The following is a 17,379-nucleotide window of genomic DNA, read 5'->3' as shown; positions in this document are numbered from 1 at the left end:
CTTGTACCTCTATGCTGGGCCAAAATACTTCACTGAGGGAGAGGCGTGCCAAATACTGCCACAGGTAGGTTGTATAGTTAGCACGAGTCCCCACACCACGGTCCGGCTACTTTGCAATCAATTGGCTCGCTCACCGGTTTCGTTCTCCACAGTGGGGCCACCACAGGACAATACACTCCACACACAGTTTATAATTTATCCATCAATGGCTCAAATGAATGTAAACAATTGCGTGTACTCACAGGCTGATACCATTTATCGGTTCTCTGCTTTGTCTGTCCGTCATCTCCTAGTTACTCCCCAAGGCGCTTAACTCTAGAAAATCTCCATTGACATTCGTGTAACACGATGGTCCTCCATAGGCATAGGAACACACTCACTTCTAAACGATGCTTTTTCAACTGCGATTCATCCGCTGCCCAGCCTTATTCAGTAACTCATCTCTCTGTTTTCTTCTCCTCCACAGATTCTTACTTCGGTTCCTGATCATCCGCTGTGCCACAACAACGCCACTCTGCCACCACACTCGCTCCGTCGTCCACCGGGAACAAAGGATCAAAACAATTGAACCCCAACGATTTCCACACTTCCCCAACAACGACGACTCCTTTCCTTTCGTCCTTCGTGGCCTCGCACTCTTTCCGCTCGCTCTAAGCGTACGCCGGATCAACGGGGCTCGCGGACTCTTCAGACGGATCGTGTTGCTGTGGTGCCCATGGCGGAAGTGAGCTCGCCCGGAAATCGACCGCTCCCCTTGTGTGTGTTTGGTGCATTATTTATATCTGTAATCTGCACTGCATTGCCCAATCAGACCTTGCCACACTAATCCTCCACACCTGTGGCTGATAACACCCCATTTGGTTATCAACAGAAACCAGGAAGTCACAGGTGCGTCGAAATTTCGGTCCGGGCGGAATCTCTCCTCTCACTTTTTGGTTCCGCTCTTGAAGAAGATTTTTTAATTCAGAACTATATCTTTGGTGAACATGGTATTCAGATTCAAATGTGTTTTGCAAGTAAACATGTCTCATGCTTGTAAGCTGAAGACTAGCAGTCTTAAAGACTGCAATGTATGCAGGGTTTAAAATATGGTAACTGAGAGCAGAGCTAAAAATGCATAGGCTGACATTTAAGGAATGAAGTCACAACACCGGTCAAACATAAAAACATGCTAAAAACAACTACATGGGAGGGGTTTCAACTTTTAGAGAACTGTATATTAGGTTGCATTCTGAAAAAGACTCTTTAGTTGCTTGGCCACCAACTCGGCCTTATTGTTGTATGCAATAAAGTCATCTTTTGGCAATGGAACCCTCTGCTGAACATTATTTTTCATAATCACTAAAAAAATCCACAACACTCTAAAAGTCACTCTGTGACATCACCGTACCTGTCGAATCTGCGTCGAATCTTAAACTGACAGGGTAGGAAACAAATCTGACAATACATCATAGATGCGTTTTTGCCAGGATCAAATACTTTAAATTACTGAAAAGAAGTAATATTTCCTCATTTGAATGTAACAGTTAGACAAAAAATTGCATGTCAGCAACAAGTGTCCCTAGTGTGAGAATTTTTCCAAAGGCTGGAGAAATTATATGTAAAAAAGAAGCTGTCTGAGTCCATCAACACAGAACAATTTAGATATTTGAATAAATATCTTTATATGTAAACAATGTGGCATTTTATGGCTTGATATATTTTATGAATCTCTTATTATTTATTTGGTATATCTCTATTCCATTTTTTTTTATTAAATAGACCCAATTGACTATAGTTATTGACAATTGTGAGCCTTAAAGCTCATGTAGTTGTCAAATAGATGTTAAAACAACAACTAGAGGTCACCCGATATCACTTTTTCTCTGGCCAATGCCGATATTTAGAAATCAGGGCAGCCGATGGCCGATATGTTTGGCCGATTTTCTATATGTACATAATAATCAAAATGTTCTCATCATTAGCAGATATTTTAAAATAGCCTGGTTAGCCAGACCTACATCAAGATGTAAGGTCTGGCAACTCTTCACACAAACGGCTCAATGCAAGGGGCGGGATATAGGGTTGTCCCTCAAAATGCCTCTGCACGCAATAGGATAGCGCTATGACGGATCAGAGCAACGAAGAAGGTGACGTAGTTACCGTAACCAGTCGGCAAAACTCCAAACACATCTTTCTTGCTTAAAAAGGACTTCAGTAGGGTTTATTTGCTCTTCTCTCAAAGAAAAACATAAGTCTAAGTCCTCCAGAGTCGCGGCCAAAGCCGCTTCAAAAGATAGCTGTTCGCCAGCAGCAGCAATTCTCTGTTTTCAAGTAGGAACCGTTGCAGCTCTGTCGTCATCATGTTAAGCCCGCCCCACAGACGCTACACACGATGTGATTGGCCTGACCAAATTTTGGTTTTTGGAGCTGTTAAGTGTATTGTGAGTGCCTAGACTAAACCCTGGCAGCAAATATATTTTGCGGCCGCTAGGGTGCGTCTAGATTTCTAGGCTAATTTTAAAAGTAAAAATGTCAATATTTAAGTCAAAGTATTAAAAAAATATGACTGGTCTTTCTGAAGAGTTTTACAACCTCCTCTGCACCATTCATTTATCAGACACAGATATTACCTGACACTCTGCTGTCATCATCTTTGATCAGTTTTTTACCATGGCTGTTATTGCTTTGTAGGATAAAATCCTTATATGGTAGACCTGATAAATTATTTATTCATCATAAAGTTAACATAGTAACTGTCTATGATTTTTTGTTGAGACTTTATTTAGGGCAAATCTTTCTAAACCCATTTACATTCTCATTTCTGAGGCGCTATAAGTGACTTATTGTGCTGACAGTGATGTCTTGTGAGTTTAGTGTTGGGACAGATCTGTTGTTTCAACCGTTCATTCAAACGAATCCGTTCAAAGGAGTCAGTTTGCTAATCGGACACGCTGTGTTCTAATCCAGGCTGAGCAGCGCAAAACTGTAAAAAAACCAGGTTGCTGCTGGTAGAGGTGTTAGTGAGACCAGCAGGGGGTGCTCACCCTGTGGTCTGTGTGGTTCCTAACACCCCAGTATAGTGACGGGGACACTATACTCTCAACAAGCACCGTCTTTCGGATGAGACGTTAAACCGAGGTCCTGACACTCTGTGGTCATTAAAAATCCCAGGATGTCCTTCGAAAAAGAGTAGGGGTGTGTCCCGGCATCCTGGCCAAACTTGCCCATTGGCCTAATAATCATCCCTCATACTAATTGGCTAAATCACTCGGTCTCCTCTCCACTAATAAGCTGGTGTGTGGTGAGCGTTCTGGCGCAATATGGCTGCCGTCGCATCATCCAGGTGGATGCTGCACATTGGTGGTGGTTGAGGAGATTCCCCCGTTCATATGTAAAGCGCTTTAAGTACTGAGAAAAGCGCTATATAAATGTAAGGTGTTGTTGTTGTTGTTGTAAACAAAGTGTTTCTGTAACAACACGAAAAACATTTCCTCGGTGGATATGATTTGGTCTTCCGACCTTTCGCCATCGAGTCAGTTTTGTTTTGAGTAATTAAAGCAGGGAGACAGTTTAAAGACAGAAAGCGTGCGCGAGCGGCTCTGCCCTCTCTGTCACGCAAACAAAACTCATCATCACTCATTAATCACATGAAATGAGCCTAATCTTTGCACGGACAGTGCACCGCGAGACATAAGCCCGTCGCGCTGTTGTACTGGCTGCTTAATTTGCGCGATCCCGCCATCGTTTACTAAAGCTGTTTGTGAACAAGGCACTCACACGGGATGGGAGCGATCTGCTTGCAGCAAGAGGCAGCGTCATGAGTTCTACAACAACGCTTAGGTGCCCGCAGATGCGCCTGCCTATTAATCAGCCTAATTTTGCAGCAAAATCGGCCAAAGCCGATTTTTTAAAATATGCCAAAAATCGGCCAATTAATCGGCTGGCCGATAAATCGGTCGACCTCTAACAACAACTATAACAAAAAATTCATTTTATTATGATGTGCATGCATTTCCCAGGTTCGATCCTAAGATCTTTGCATGAGAGTCGAGAACACAATCCTCTCTCCCATTCTATCACTTGTGTGTCAACCAAACAACATGTAAGAGACAATTTGTCAGCGCTCGTCTAAAATCTTGCCAAGGCTGCTTCATGTAAAGACATGCAAATGACCGCTAGGTGTCACTGTGAAGGCGGTTTCGGATTGATGTTTCGAAGCCTCGAAACATACGGCACAATTGATTCAACTGTTTCAGTGTTTCACGAAGCCTCGCTCTGCCCACCACTAATTAGAATAAACAAGAATTTTAAGATACAATAACTATAAATACATATACAACACATTTAACATAACACAAACCAGAATGGAACAGGACAATGGGAACAAGTATGATATTTTTGTAGCAGCAGGTGAGGATGATGGCTGGCAGGTGAGTGATTAAAGTTGATACACAGCTGTAAGACCTGTAAACCCTGACAAAAGGTATTTCTAAAAGCCAGCAGCAAATGGCTGAATCCACAGGGAACCGCTTTCTTATTCCTGTTGAATTATCATCTGAAACCTTTCTCAAAGAATTCACATCTAACCCCCAAGACAGTTACCCCATGGGGTGAGACAGAAGAGTCACACACCCTACCACACTTTCTCATCCCCCTCTCCTCATGTTCTAAAAGCAAACTGTATACATTCTACATGCACAAAGAATCTGAAACTGGCCTTGTTTGGTGTTATATGAAGTGTTTTAATGCAAGTGGTACATTGGGTTTATTAATATGACAACAGGATTCAATGTTAATCTGTGACAATAAATAAGTAAACTTAACCTAATGTTGGGAGACAACTCCTACCTTAGAGATGTTGACCAATCACCCACTGTATGTATATTAGGCAACACCTCTGAATTTTACAACAACCAATCAGTACCAAACTCCTATATGCTTTGTCTCTCTGGATATTTAAGGGAATGATGTAAAATGGTTCAGGGGGTCTTTCTGTTCATGGAAATTCACCCCCATGATGCTGTATCTTTGATACAGCATCATGTATTTTATTTTACTTTGAGAAATCTGTAACCAGATATTCATCATTTGCCAGGTATGCATTATTCTCATTTGATTATATTTGTTTCCTCGTATATGAATTGGAATGTAAATTGGCTTCTGAATTATGTTTTCCTACCTGGTTAATAAATTGTTATGTTTGATTTTATTCTGTGTTGCTCGGTAAATGTTGACACTGCAAGTAATATCGTTGTATCCGTAGTTACCGTAAGGACTGAAATCAGGCTAGGATCGGCCCAATCCCAGTTAGATAGTGAATAATACATCAGCTGAGGATTTGAGAGATACGACTAGCAATTGGCGTTAGTTTAAGTGTACTTAGAAGCGTGGAGGCTGTGTTTCCGTTTAGAGTAACATTTCTGATTACTCTAAATAGGGTCAGCCTCAACCTCTGTTTATTTCAATATTATACTATTCATTAACTTTGACTAGAAATAATTATTGTAATAATTAAGTGTCACCTCTAAGGGGACTAAATAAAGTATGTTTAAAGTTGAGCACGCAGAAAGCGGCCGCTTAAGCGTATAGTCCAACCTCTGGCAGCGACCAACACTGATTCGCTTATGACCGTTGACCAGTATATTAATTATGAGGCCCGTACTAGGATCATGTGCGACTGTGAGAACCGAATGAACGAGTGTAATACCAGAGCCTTATCAGAATAAATAAACAAACATCCATCTAAATTCCCTAAGTTTTAAAAGTAATAATCAATCCGATTTGTAATATAATATAAACTAAATCTTTGTCTTTGGAGTCAGATTAGAGATAAATATACCTAAATTACGTAACGTCAAAACGTCATCTGCAATGCGCCGGAAAAGACCGAACGCGCTATAATCCTTCGCCATGCTGTCTGGACTCCGCCATTGGGCCATAGGATGGATGGAGACATATAATGTTCACCCCCTTACACAGCTGAGGGAGCTGAAGGATCATGGGAAATAGGGAGATGATAGGGAAAAACAAAGGAAAACAGGCAGGCAGACAGAACGGAACTGTAACACAATAGAAGATAACTTGCAAAAGACATTAAAAACCATCCATGTACACTGAAAAAAATGCAGCATGAAAACAACTTGGTTTTGCAAGTCAATTCAACATACTATTTAAGTTTTGACCTGTGAATAGTTTAAATAACTAAAATAAATAAGGTAAAAAAAACTTGGTTGTATAAATTAAAGTAGCATAAAATATTTGTTGGTTTGACAAAAATGCAGATTAGTTTGTTACAGTATATGTGAAAGGAGCATCATTGTCATGTGTTTAGTCTTCAGCGTGTATAGTGTTTTCACCTGTGTGTAGTCATCATCCCATTACCCTGATTGTCTCCACCTGAAGTCCTGTGTATATATTTCCCTGAGTTGCAGTCTTTGTTGGTTTTGTCTATTGTGTGCACATTCCTGTTATGTTCCTGAGTTTTATTAAAGTTATATGTCCTTTTGTAAATCTGTCTTCAGTGTCTTCATCCCTGGCGTCACAGAATAACCACCCAAAAAGTTTAATGTTAGCGTGTTTCCGTCTAGTGTTCCACCTTACAGTATGTTTAGTTTTTCAGTTTTGGGCACCATTTCCCCACTTCCAGAGACCAGAGACCCACCCTATACCGCGGACCTCTGGACCACTGCCGGCAGGGAGCCCGGCAACGCGATCAGGAAGCCAGAGCACCCTGCTACTGAGCCCAGCGTCGGCAATCCGAAAGCTTCCACCGACCAGGTGTGTGAGCCGAGGGCAACGCGGATCGATGTGGGAGTCAGCGTCGGTGTTTAGGAGAACTCCACCCACACTCCCACTGCTGAGGGTGAGCTTTCAATGGTTACTGGACATAAGACTTGTGTTGCTGGACTGTGATATGTGCGATTTACCCTTCCTTTTGTCCCTTCTGGTTCCGTCCAGCCCCTTCTTCTTCGATGTATTGGTTCCGTCCAATTTTTATCGCCGGTCCCGCTTGGCCTTCCTCTCCCTCCTCCTTTTCCACAATCGTCGTCCAGTTCAGCAGCCATGTACCATCTGGCACCGAGACTCACCTCAGCTCACCCTCAGCAGCCCTGGTGCATGCGAGCCAAGGTGCACCTCTCTGCCAGCTGTCTCAGGGGAGTTCTCCTCCTCCATCCCTGGAGGTCGCCTCAGCCCGTCAGACCAGTGGCCTCGTCTCAGGTCTCTCCTCCCTCCCCTTCGTCGAGTCTCGCCCCTCCATAGGCTCCAGCAGGCTCCCTCACCCCCTTGGCTCCGCCCTGGCCATTCGTCATCCCGCCCTTGTGTAACTGTGCGTTCACACCAGCTGCAGAAGAGGCGGCAAGCGCAGATAATTTACATGTCAAGTCAATGCAAATACGCAATTAGGCATCCTGCGCGGAAGTCCGCCGAGCATTCTTACAAGAGTAGCATAATGGACAAGCCACACTTGTATTGGCCGGAAATCGGACCCGGGTCTCCAGCGTGGCAGGCGAGAATTCTACCTCTCAACCACCAATGCTTGCTTGAATAATCTCATTAAAAAAGCCCTAGCTGTCAAACTCACTATACATGCTTGTACATTGATTAAGTACAAAATAAGTTTTGAAATGTTGAGTTTGATGAAATCAATTCCCACAAATCAAAACGAAAAAAATCAGAGCAAAGCAGCTGACCACACTCCCTCCCATAAAACTGCCTCGTAGAGCATTCCTACAAGAGTAGCATAATGGACAAGCAACACTTGCATTGGCCGGGAATCGGACCCGGGTCTCCCGCGTGGCAGGCGAGCATTCTACCACTGAACCACCAATGCTTGCTTGAATGGGTTCTTCTAAAAGCCCTAGCTGCCAAACTCACTATACATGCTTTGTACATGGATTAAGTACAAGATAAGTTTTGAAATGTTGAGTTTGATGAAATCAAGTCCCACAAATCAAAAAAATCAGAGCAAAGCAGCTGACCACACTCCATCCCATATAACTGCCTCTAGAGCATTCTTACAATATTAGCATTAAGGATAAGCCACAGTTGCATTGGCCGGGAATCGGACCCGGGTCGCCCGCGCGGGAGCCGAAAATGGTTAAGCTTAACTTCCCTTAACTTTTCCCATTCATTCTCTATGGTAGTGCTTAACACTACGGATGCAATATACTTTTGGCCACAGGTAGATTTCATTGCGCTGTTTCTCATTTAAATCGCGAGGTGTCATCTGTCAATCATTCGGTCTGTGGAAGGGAGGTGACGCGGATTACGAGCGCTTATTGTTTAAATAAAAGTTCACATTGTTTTGTTCTGTACAATACATTAACACATACTGAAAATAACGTGACTTTTTTTAACAAAATCTTTACTTAACTAGACAGTTGTTTTTCGCAAGAAATCTTCATATTTTACCTCAGGTGACATTTGTTTTACCTCACAGATCAGCGCAAACCAAGACAGGTAAGTTTAATTCTTGATTATTTTGGCAAATAATTTGTTGTTGTTCTGTTGTTGTTGATGTTATCGTCATCATCATCATGTAATCGTGTTGTTGATTGTTAGAATGGTTTGTAAACATCTTTGTTAGCAAAATAAAACTACTTAAACCAAACTTTCAATAGATAACACAGTTATATTTTATTGGATTATCTTTATATAGTATATATTATATTTATATATATGTATAGCTAAATGCTTTGTTTGTGTGTACACACACACTTTATTTATATGCAAACAGTTATTTTAATTTGTAATAATATTTCACAATATTTCTTTTCTTACTGTATTTTTGATTAAATAAATGCAGCCTTGGTGAGCATACGAGACTTCTTTAAAAATAAAAGTAATGTAAAGTTTGTAGCATCATAAATGTCTTATAAACCTTAGTCCCATTTTATATTAGGTGGCCTTAACTATGTACTTAACATAAAAAATAAGTGCAATGTCCTTATTGTGTTCATACTGTATTGCAAAACACTTTTTCTGCTATTAAGGTGGAGAAGATTAGGGACAGGTTTAGTGGTATGGTAAGGTTTAAGGGTGGGTCAAGGTGTCAACAGTGTAATTATAAACGTAATTATTAATTTGACAAATTATTAATTTCAATGTAAGTACATAGTAGTTAAGGCCACCTAATATAAAGTAGGACTTAAATCTCTTATGTCTGTTCCTTTTGATAAATTTTATGTATCGTTGCTGAATAGAAGTATGTAAAAAAAAGAAATAAAAAAGTTTAGTAAGAATTTTATTTATTTATTGTGAAATACTATATACTTATTGTGTTATTTTTATTAAGCATTTTAATGTGGTCATAATTTCAGGTCATTAGCATGAAGAAAACTGTCTTTTTTCCTGGGAGAGTCAAAGTGTCCTTCAGGAAAGGCCCTTCAGGCCATTTACGGCAGGACCCATCAGAAGAAGCAAAAAGAATTAAAGACAACCCTTCACTGCAGGACAAGTCTACACCTCAAAGAGAAGATCTGGTCAAGATGAATGCCCATTCTGTTGTGTTATATAGAGGAGGGGATGTCTCTGACAAACAAGAGGTGTTGGGAGAGTATATTCTTAAGTTCGGCAAGTACAAGGGCAAGTCATTCAGGTGGTTATTAGAGAATGATGTCGGCTATGCTTTGTACCTGTCCAATAAAGTTGAAGAAGAAGAACAGGCTGGGCAGTTCAACCCAGAGGGTCCTTGCAAGGATAGCCTTGTTTCCTTTCTTGAATACTCAAGAAGCTTTAAGGAAATTGAAGATCTTAAACAGTATCTGTCTCAAAGGCCAGATCCAGTGCCAGTTTTGGTAGAGGACAACAATACTGTTGGATTAAGGATAAAGAACTAGAGAAGATGATGCTAAGTCTTTCTCCAACAAAATATCTCACACAGCTGAGTAAGTAAATCAAGAATCATGTCATGTGTGTTATACATATTCATGTAAAATACTGGAGTGAAACTATTTAAATTATAATGCTTCCTTTTAGCATCATCTGCAGCAACGGGATCCACAGTCTTATCTACAACAGGTTACTTTCCACATCAGTTTTGGAGGCTTATTCTGTTACAGACTTGTCCTCCATTTCTGAATTTTCTCATTTGTTATTTTGGCAGTGTTCTTGCCTGTTCTAAAAAAGCATGTTCTTTTGTTCTAACTTCTGCTAAGGTTTGAACATACCAGCGGTAAGGGTGAGTGCACTTCATGAATTGTATGCATGCTATTTAAAGTGCATTTATTTGTTGTTTAAAGTGGATTGTTTATTTACAGACATTTGAACATTATTAGTTCATTATTATTATTATTATTTGAATTACTAGAATAAATGGAATAAATAATGTTTACATTCATTCAATGTAGTCAAGACATTCAAATACAAATCATGTAAATTCAGTGTTATAATATGTTTTTAATTTCCTCCCTGTGCTGTTCCATGCAGGTCTGCCGCAGCCTCTACCAACATCAGCTCCTGTGTGTAGGCCTTCTTCACATGGCGAAGGCTCTATACCAGCCTCCGCAGCACAATCAAAACCTGCACCAATGCCGTCTGCACGGACCAAAACCCCTGTTCACAGCTACTTGAAAAAAAAGTAAAGACAGCTAAACACACATGTGCATTCACTATGTTATGTATATATATTTATGAAACAGTTCCAATCCTTGATTCTGATTGGTTAATAGGTGAGCATTATTCACGATAAAACACGGTTAAGAACGCTTCACCCAACAGTTCTACATATCACTGTGTCCTTAGCAACACCCTTAGCAGCCACATGTATCAGTTTGAGAACGGTTTGTTGTTCTTATTTGAGCTTTCATGCATATTACACATTTGTTCATTTGTAATGTTACAAAGGATCTTCTGACATTCTATTCATCAAAGAATCCTATGAAAAAAATAATGTATCTCACCATTTGCACAAAAATATGAAGCAGCACAACTGATTTTAACATTGATAAGAAGAAATGTTTCTTGATCATCAAATCATCATATTATTATGATTTTTGAAGGATCATGTGATACTGAAGACTGGAGGAATGGTGATAAATTCAGCTTTGATCACAGAAATGAATAACATTTTAAAACATATGCAAATAGAAAATAGTTATTTTAAATTGTAATAATATTTCACAATACTACTGTTTTTACTGTATTTGTGATCAAATAAAGACAGCCTTGTTGAGACAAAAAGATTAACATTTACTGACACCGTCAGTGTATAACTATACATAATAATTTCCTTTGCTTTGTGTTCTGTGCAGTTCTGCCACAGGCTTCACCGACATCACATGCAATCTCTAGTTCTCCCAGTCCACCTGCTCCTGTGTGTGGGTCTTCTTTACAGACTGATGGCTCTGTACCACCTCCCGCACAATCAGCACCTAAAGCTCCTGCATCAATGCCATCTGCACATATAGTAGCACCTGTTACCAGCTACTTGCAAGATATTAGCCGCTGGAACTGCTCTCTTCATCAAAGAATTTGGATGAAAACAGAGATGGAGTCCATGGGGCTCTGGCCAGGATCACACCCAGTAAGACACCTCATGAATATGGTCTCCTTGTGGCGTTATCCACCTCAGCCCGAGCTTATAGAGACAAACATGGGCCTTCCGTCACCAACATACTTTCAGCTTCATCCCTTTTTCATTTGGAAACCAGAGCACAGTTTAATGGAAAGGCTTAGAAACAACTACATTCTGCCCTGTCTCTACAGCTGTCCAAATCCTCATGTTGTGTCCTCTGGTGTGGGAAGACCCAGAGTGATCCTTGGCACTAGTGGGCAATATTACATCCTTGCTTACATCATTACGTCTGTGCTGTAAGGCATGCAAAAAATACTGGTTCGCTGATAAACCTCAGACATGCTACCTCAGCGATTCAGAAACATCTTGCCAGCCTTCCTCACCCATAAGAAGGCAATCTGTAAAACGGTGATGGATGAACTGAGGCGCTCTGGAAAATCTCCTAATGACATGGCCAACCAGTTGTCTGAGGCGCTTCACCTAAAATATGAAAGAGCCCACCTTGCTTACCTTCTCAGTGTACAGAACGTCAGGGATGCTGAAGCAGGGAAGTATGGTCAGAAAACCATCACTGGGGCATTGAGGAAGGATGACACACCTGCACCGTTTGGGGGTTACGAAGACACTGATGGGTGGCATGGGGTGTCTGTGTCTGCGCATTATCTGGTGGAGTGCTTGCTTCAGGAATATCAGCGACAAGAGGAAGCTCTCACTCAGCTCCTGCAAGGCCTTTTTGGACAGGTGTTCAGGTCAGATCACACACGGAAAGTTGCTAGAAAAGTAACTCTCTCATCAGGCACAATGTCATCCTATGCTGTGATGAACGAGAACTGGATGATCCTGTCCTGGGTGATGCTGCAGTCTGAGAGTGATCAATGTACTGTGGGCTGGCCAATCGCTACAGTGCTGCTGGTATACCCAAGGCCAAGTACCAGTGGGTGGACAGGTAAGAATAATCACATCTCATCAAGTAGTGTAAACAAAGATAATGAATACATTAAAATTAATATTTCTTTTCCTTTTATGTATTTAGGGACTGCTGTTCCGCTTTTAGAGTGATGGACCCAGGACCGTATGAGCACCAGCAGTGGGAAGCTTGGAAGACCACTGAAGCTATTGTGGCAGAGGTTACATCAGGGAACCTCAAGAATTTGCATGGCGCTTGCCAGAAGTACAATGAGGACATGGTGGTTAAACTGGACTTGTTTCACTGTATGCGGCGCTTTACAAGGGAGTGTGTTTCGGAGCATCATCCTCTGTATAGCTCCTTTTGCCAATTCCTCTCCTCTGCCTTCTCTGTAGTAGATCAGAGTGACCTGGAGAAACTGAAGATCGCATACAGATTCTGTGGTATTGAGCCTTGTAATCCCACCAAACAGCACATCAGAGGGCACTGCAGAACAAAAGTGCCACATCCAAGAGAGCTGGTCCAAAGAGTGGAAGAAGTACTTCACCATTTCTATCTTGCAAAGGATCCCAACAACATCTTCCTTTTTAAACCATCGATGCTAAAATTGTGGTGGATTCAGCGTGTCCACATCCTTAGAGGCTGCCTGAGTGACCCTGTGTCACGGTGGGTAAATACACTGCTCTCTCTGTGTCTTGTGTATGGTGTTTACTCACCTGTGATGTCATGTGCTCGTTATCCCGATTCCCTTCACCTGTGTTGATTGTCTCACTCCAGCTGCTCATCATTACAGACTCTCCATATAAGCTCACTCTGCTCTCTGTTCCTCGTCAGATCCTCACTCTTTGTTTGGCCTCCGTGTCTCTCTGGATTGTTTGTACTGCGTATGTGGATTGTATCGTGTCGTCTTCGTGTTGGATGTTCCGGTCTCTGTTCCTGGGTTTTACTCCACTTCAGACCTGCACCACCAACAACCTTCACAACCACCATCACCTGCTGTACCACCGTAGTCCTTCGAGCACCATTACCATCATCCGGACATTGTATTTGCTTACGTCCTTGTGTTTGTCTACATCTTTGAATAAACCTGTGTTATATTTCCTGCATCTGCTTCCAGCGTGTTCTATCGTTACAGAAGGATCTGACCAGAAATGGAAGCAGCGGGAAATCACTCCCCATCTCCTCTCGAGGAGTTTCTCCAGCGGGCGGTTCAGAGGATGGACCGTCAGGATAAAGTTATAGAGGAGATGGGTCGAGCAGTCCAAGTAATGGTGACGAAGGTGTCCGAGCTGACCCTACAACAACAACAACAACTACCTCCCACTGCGCCTCCCACACCCCCAGCTACATCTTCTTCACCAGAGGGCGCCTCTCAGTCGGAGCCCAGACTTCCCATTCCGGACAAATACGCGGGTGAGCCGAGTTTTTGCCGCACATTTTTGTCTCACTGCTCTCTCCATTTTGCTTTACAACCCAGAACTTTTTCCAGCGAGCAAACCAAGGTGGCGTTCGTGCTCTCTCTCCTGACTGGGAAGGATGCCCTCTGGGGGACGGCGGTGTGGGAGAACCGTGACGACTGCTGTTCTTCGTTCTCCGCCTTATCTGATGAGATGAAGAGGGTTTTTGATCGCTCCGTCGCCGGGAAGGAAGCCGCGAGACGCCTCTCAGAGCTCCGTCAGGAGGATAAGACCGTCTCTGACTACGCGATCGAGTTTCGCACCCTGGCGGCGGAGTGTAGGTGGAACGAAGAAGCGCAGTGGGACCATTTCCTGCATGGGCTGGCTGACCGCATCCAGCAAGAGATCCATGTGGTGGACTTACCCACGTCCCTGAATGCTCTCATCGACCTGGCCATCAGGGTCGACGCCCGACTCAGCCAAGCAGCACGCCGGAGAGCTACCACGCCGTTACCCGTAAGACTGGATCATCTCCAGACCAGCCAGAGCGGTGCGGTCAGCCCCTCCGTCGATCTCGAGCCCATGCAGGTGGGTCGAGCTCGGCTTTCCCGGGAGGAGAAGCTCCGGCGGAGGTCCCTTGGATTGTGCTTATACTGCGGTAAAGCCGGGCACCAGATCCATCAGTGCCCGGTAAAAGACCAAGCCCGATAGTAAATCTGAGGCTACTATCGGGCGGGATCTCCTCCATGAAGACCTCATCGACATCTACGCTCCTCCCGGTGAAACTACGGTGGTCTCATTCTCACGACTGTCATGCACTTTTGGATTCGGGAGCTGAGGGGAGTTTCATCGATCACGCCACTGCACGTAAGCTTCAGATACCACTCACACAGCTTACTCACCAGATTGCCCCGTTCGCACTTAATGGACACAAGCTTCCTACCATCACCCACATCACGGAACCTGTCTCCCTCATCACATCGGGCAATCACCACGAGAACATTTCCTTCTACGTCACAGACTCCCCTCTCTCACCCATTGTTCTTGGACACACCTGGCTTCACCAACATAATCCGAAGATCGACTGGCGTCTTGGGACTGTTATCAGCTGGAGTGAGGGGTGTCACAAGTCTTGTCTTTTGTCTGCGTGTCTAACTGTTTCTGAGTCTGTGTTTCAGGGGGAAGCAGTGGATTTATCTAACGTGCCCGCAGAGTACCATGACCTGAAGGAGGTGTTCAGTAAGTCGCGGGCTGATTCTCTACCTCCTCACCGTCCCTATGACTGTGCTATAGAGTTACTTCCCGGTACTTTTCCGCCTAAAGGCAAGTTATACTCTTTATCTGTTCCTGAGATGAAGGCCATGGAGAAATATATTTCTGATTCTCTAGCAACGGGGTTCATTCGTCCTTCCTCTTCTCCAGCGGGGGCGTGCCTTTCGGATTGACGAACTCGCCAGCGGTCTTCCAAGCACTCGTTAATGACGTGTTGCGAGACATGATAGATCAGTTCATATATGTCTACCTGGATGACATATTGATTTTTTTCGTCGTCTCTCCAGGAACATGTGCAACACGTACGACGAGTGCTTCTGCGGTTGCTAGAGAATGGGCTTTTTGTCAAGGCGGAAAAATGCGTTTTTCATGCACAGTCTTTTTCTTTTTTAGGGCACATCATTTCGACTGAGGGTGTCCGCATGGATCCTGATAAGGTTAAGGCTGTGGTGAATTGGCCATCCCCAGATTCTCGCAAGACCCTGCAGAGATTTCTGGGGTTCGCCAATTTTTATAGGCGTTTCATTCGCAATTTCAGCCAACTAGCCGGTCCTCTGACTGCCTTGACCTCCCCTAGTACTGCGTTCAGGTGGTCAGACGCAGCCGAGGCTGCGTTTGCCAAAATCAAGAGCTGCTTCGTTTCAGCTCCCATTCTCGTGTCCCCTGATCGCACACGTCAGTTCGTAGTGGAGGTCGATGCATCAGAGGTGGGGGTAGGAGCAGTGCTTTCCCAGCGCACACCCTCAGACGGAAAGGTTCACCCTTGCGCGTTTTTGTCTCATCGGTTATCCCCGGCGGAAAGTAATTATGACATTGGTAACAGAGAGTTATTGGCAGTCAAACTGGCTTTGGAGGAATGGCGTCACTGGTTAGAAGGTTCGGGTGTACCTTTTATCGTTTGGACCGACCACAAGAACCTCAAATACATTAAAACTGCCAAAAGACTTAACTCCAGGCAGGCTCGGTGGGCTTTATTTTTCGGACGTTTCGATTTTACTCTTTCATACCGTCCGGGTTCCAAAAACATCAAACCCGATGCTTTGTCTCGACTTTTTGAGCGTTCCGATCGCACTTCTACTCCCGAGCGTATTTTACCGGAGACTCTATTCATCTCCGCGCTCACATGGGAGGTCGAATCGAAGGTTTTGACAGCCTTAGAAGGGGTAACGCCCCCGTCTCGTTGCCCACCGAACCGCTTATTTGTGCCGGAGAAGTTACGGTCCAACGTAATCCAGTGGGGTCATTGTTCCAAGGTAGCTTGTCATCCAGGGGTGAGTCGCACTAAGTTTTTAGTCAAACAACGATTCTGGTGGCCAGGTATGGCTCATGACATTCACGATTTTGTTTTGGCTTGCTCGGTGTGTGCCACTGGTAAGACTTCGAATCGCCCTCCTGACGGGTTACTTTTACCGCTGCCAGTCCCTTCGAGACCCTGGTCCCACATTGCGCTAGATTTTATTACCGCCCTCCCACCCTCCCAGGGTAATACGGTGATTTTAACCGTAGTGGACCGATTCTCGAAGGCGACTCATTTCATCCCCTTGCCCAAATTACCATCAGCCAAGGAGACAGCGGTCACTGTCGTAGACCACGTCTTCCGGTTACATGGCCTTCTGACAGACGTGGTCTCCGACAGGGGTCCCCAATTTGTGTCCAAATTTTGGAGAGAATTTTGTAAGTTGTTAGGAGCGACTGTTAGTCTGTCCTCCGGGTTTCATCCCCAGAGCAATGGTCAGACTGAGCGAGCCAACCAAGATGTGGAAAGAGTGTTACAATGTTTGGCCTCCAAGAATCCTTCATCCTGGAGCCAACATCTCTCTATGGTGGAGTATGCACACAATTCGTTGCCAGTGTCATCTACGGGCCTATCTCCGTTTGAATGTAGTCTAGGTTACCAGCCACCTAATTTCCCAGTCTGGAATCCGAGATTGCGGTTCCCTCCGCTCACGCCTATGTCCAGAGGTGTCACCGCACCTGGACTAGAGCTCGTGAAGCTCTACTCCGGGTGGGGGCGCGCACCAAGGCTAAAGCCGATCGCCACCGGTCTAAGCCTCCCGTATACGTCGTCGGTCATAAAGTGTGACTTTCTACTCAGAACATTCCGATGCGTTCCGTCTCGAACAAACTTGCTCCCAAATTTATTGACCCGTTTGCTGTTGCCAAGATTATTAACCCGGTAACAGTTCGCCTTAACCTCCCTCCTGCGTACAGGAGAATTCATCCTGCGTTTCACATCTCTAAAATTAAACCAGTTTTTCGTTCACGACTTAACCCGCCAGTCCCGGTCCCCCCCCCGCCTCGTCTCG

General features: G+C 43.9%; 1 non-coding gene across 1 annotated transcript; it reads right to left on the bottom strand.

Annotated features, from left to right (window-relative positions):
* Positions 1-7,742: 7,742 nt before the first annotated feature.
* trnag-gcc (transfer RNA glycine (anticodon GCC)) lies at positions 7,743-7,813 on the bottom strand. Its single transcript has one exon. It is a non-coding gene; the product is annotated as a tRNA-Gly (tRNA).
* Between the last annotated feature and the right edge of the window lie 9,566 nt (positions 7,814-17,379).

Source organism: Paramisgurnus dabryanus, chromosome 9 (assembly GCF_030506205.2).
Source record: "Paramisgurnus dabryanus chromosome 9, PD_genome_1.1, whole genome shotgun sequence".
Classification (NCBI taxonomy): Eukaryota; Metazoa; Chordata; class Actinopteri; order Cypriniformes; family Cobitidae; genus Paramisgurnus; species Paramisgurnus dabryanus.
This window is presented reverse-complemented; position numbering and strand designations above follow the sequence as displayed.